The sequence below is a fragment of the Crinia signifera genome, chromosome 9 (assembly GCF_055691185.1).
Source record: "Crinia signifera chromosome 9, ASM5569118v1, whole genome shotgun sequence".
Classification (NCBI taxonomy): domain Eukaryota; kingdom Metazoa; phylum Chordata; class Amphibia; order Anura; family Myobatrachidae; genus Crinia; species Crinia signifera.
Window position 1 is genome coordinate 80,287,927 of NC_139225.1, and position 3,353 is coordinate 80,291,279.

Sequence of the window (3,353 nt, forward strand, 5' to 3'; positions counted from 1 at the left end):
GCTGCCTCATACATAAGTGTCAGTGCTGCCTCATATATAAGTGTCAGTGCTGCCTCATATACAGTATAAGTGTCAGTGCTGCCTCATATGTAAGTATCAGTGCTGCTTCATATATAAGTATCAGTGCTGCTTCATATATAAGTATCAGTGCTGCCTCATATATAAGTGTCAGTGCTGCCTCATATACAGTATAAGTGTCAGTGCTGCCTTATATATGTGTCAGTGCTGTCTTATATATAAGCGTCAGTGCTGCCTCATACATAAGTGTCAGTGCTGCCTCATATATAAGTGTCAGTGCTGCCTCATATACAGTATAAGTGTCAGTGCTGCCTCATATGTAAGTATCAGTGCTGCTTCATATATAAGTATCAGTGCTGCTTCATATATAAGTATCAGTGCTGCCTCATATATAAGTGTCAGTGCTGCCTCATATACAGTATAAGTGTCAGTGCTGCCTTATATATGTGTCAGTGCTGTCTTATATATAAGCGTCAGTGCTGCCTCATACATAAGTGTCAGTGCTGCCTCATATATAAGTGTCAGTGCTGCCTCATATACATTATAAGTGTCAGTGCTGCCTTATATATGTGTCAGTGCTGTCTTATATATAAGCGTCAGTGCTGCCTCATACATAAGTGTCAGTGCTGCCTCATATATAAGTGTCAGTGCTGCCTCATATACAGTATAAGTGTCAGTGCTGCCTCATACATAGGTGTCAGTGCTGCCTCATATATAAGTGTCAGTGCTGCCTCATATACAGTGTAAGTGTCAGTGCTGCCTAATATATAAGTGTCAGTGCTGCCTCATACATAAGTGTCAGTGCTGCCTAATATACAGTATAAGTGTCAGTGCTGCCTCATATATAAGTGTCAGTGCTGCCTTATATATAAGTTTCAGTGCTGCCTCATATATAAGTGTCAGTGCTGCCTCATATATAAGTGTCAGTGCTGCCTCATATACAGTATAAGTGTCAGTGCTGCCTCATATATAAGTGTCAGTGCTGCCTCATACATAAGTGTCAGTGCTGCCTCATATACAGTATAAGTGCCAGTGCTGCCTCATATATAAGTGTCACTGCTGCCTCATATATGTGTCACTGCTGCCTCATATATAAGTATCAGTGCTGCCTCATATTTAAGTGTCAGCGCTGCCTCATATATAAGTATCATTGCTGCCTCATATATAAGTGTCAGTGCTGCCTCATACATACCGTATTTGCCGGCATATAAGACGACCCCCCAACATTTCCACTCAAAATATAGAGTTTGTTATATAAGCTCACCCGGCGTATAAGACGACCCTCCCACTTGGAGGCATGTTTTACAGGGGTCTTATACACCAGCAAATACAGTAAGTGTCAGTTCTGCCTCATATATAAGTGTCAGCGCTGCCTCATATATAAGCGTCAGTGCTGCCTTATACATAGGTTTCAGTGCTACCTCATCTATAAGTGTCAGTGCTGCCTCATATATACTATAAGTGTCAGTGCTGCCTCATATATACTATAAGTGTCAGTGCTGCCTCATATATAAGTGTCAGCGCTGCCTCATATATAAGGGTCAGTGCTGCCTCATATATATGTTTCAGTGCTACCTCATCTATAAGTGTCAGTGTTGCCTCATATATACTGTAAGTGTCCGTGCTGCCTCATATATAAGTTTTAGTGCTACATAATCTATAAGTGTCAGTGCTGCCACATATATAAGTGTCAGTGCTGCCGCCGTAACTCCAGCTGCAGAAACATTACACAAGACCATTAAGCTCTACTTGGAAAGTTTTTGTAAAATTAAGGCCCAAACACTTTCCAAGTTCTTTGACAAGTCATTTGTGTATCATCAGCATTAAATATACAACTACCATCCAACCAAATGTAAGCACGGCCTTATTCATTTAATTCCTAATTCCTTGAAGCCTTTTATCATCTTTTGTAATATCTGCCAGTGCTTTGGAGATTTTTATATATTTTTTAATAGGTATTCTTTAAAAAAAATAATGGCAACCACTTATCACCTGTTCAGTCATCAGTACATGGATTTTCTCATACTGATAAACTTCCTTGTACTGTATCTTTAACTTTTAAATCAATGAATAATACCATTGATTCATCATTTGATTTAAGCGCTGCTTGACTCGCCTAGTGCGTGTCTTTTTTTCTCTCTTTTTTCTAAGAGTGGGGAGTGACTGCCCCCACACCTAGGGTGACCAACTCATCCCTTTAATCCGGGACACATATTAATTACACAGGTTCTGTGGCTGGCTTTCACCTGGTTTTAAACTGCCACACCTCAAGACTCCATTTCACCTAGTTTTAAACTGCCACAGAACATGTGTAATTAATATGTGTCCAGGATTAAAGGGATGAGTTGGTAACCCTACCCACACCTGAGCAGCAGCTTTCACTGGAGATTCAGCTTAATACCAGGCGCCTGATTATTCCTAGTGAATAACCCTCTTTTTTGCTGTATCTTTAATTTTATCTGGAATCCAGTTTTACAATCTGTATTTTTGTTTGGAATGTGGTATTGTTTGAGACACCATTTCCTTTAGAGTTTGCTGTGGAATGTCAAAATTCATGACTTGGCTCGCTAAAACTTAGATGGCCACTGATAATATGGTTGGGTACTAAATTCTGGCAGCTAGGATCCCAATGGTCAAAATCCCGATGGATCGTGGTAAGTATCTCTACCCTGCTTTACCCTACCTCTCCCCTTCTGCAGCTTACACCTTGCCTACAGTTCTCAAGCCATGCCTAACCATCTCCTCCAAGAGCAGTGGTGAGGGAACTCGGTCCTCATTACCCCACACAGTGCATGTTTTGCTGGTAACCCAGCAGGTGCACAGGTGTACTAATTACGCACAACACATTTTATAAGGTCCGCAGGTGGAGTTAATTATTTCACTTGTGATTCTGTGAGGAGACCTGCAAAACATGCACTGCTTGGGGTAATGACGACCGAGTTCCCTGACCACTGTCCTAGAGCCTAACCCTTACCACCCCTACCCACATATCTTAGCCCCCATAGCCTCACCCTAAACCTAAGGCCAGAACTTACCTTCAGGATTCATTAGGATTCTGACTGACAAGATCCCCTATCGTTATTCTGATTGTTGAGATCTTGACTGTATCCCCATAATAGCTTCCAAAATAACAAACAGGGCCTATTTGCTGTACGTAAACCATTTGTAAATTTTGCCAAAATACATCTGCTTGTAAAAAAAGAAATAGGCCTAATGAATTTAAAACATCTGCGATATACAACCCAGTAATTTAATAGAGATCAACCAGTCATTTAACACTATTTAAACATTGCGTTCAATTACTAGCTTAATTTTTTTTTTTATTATTTAGTTAT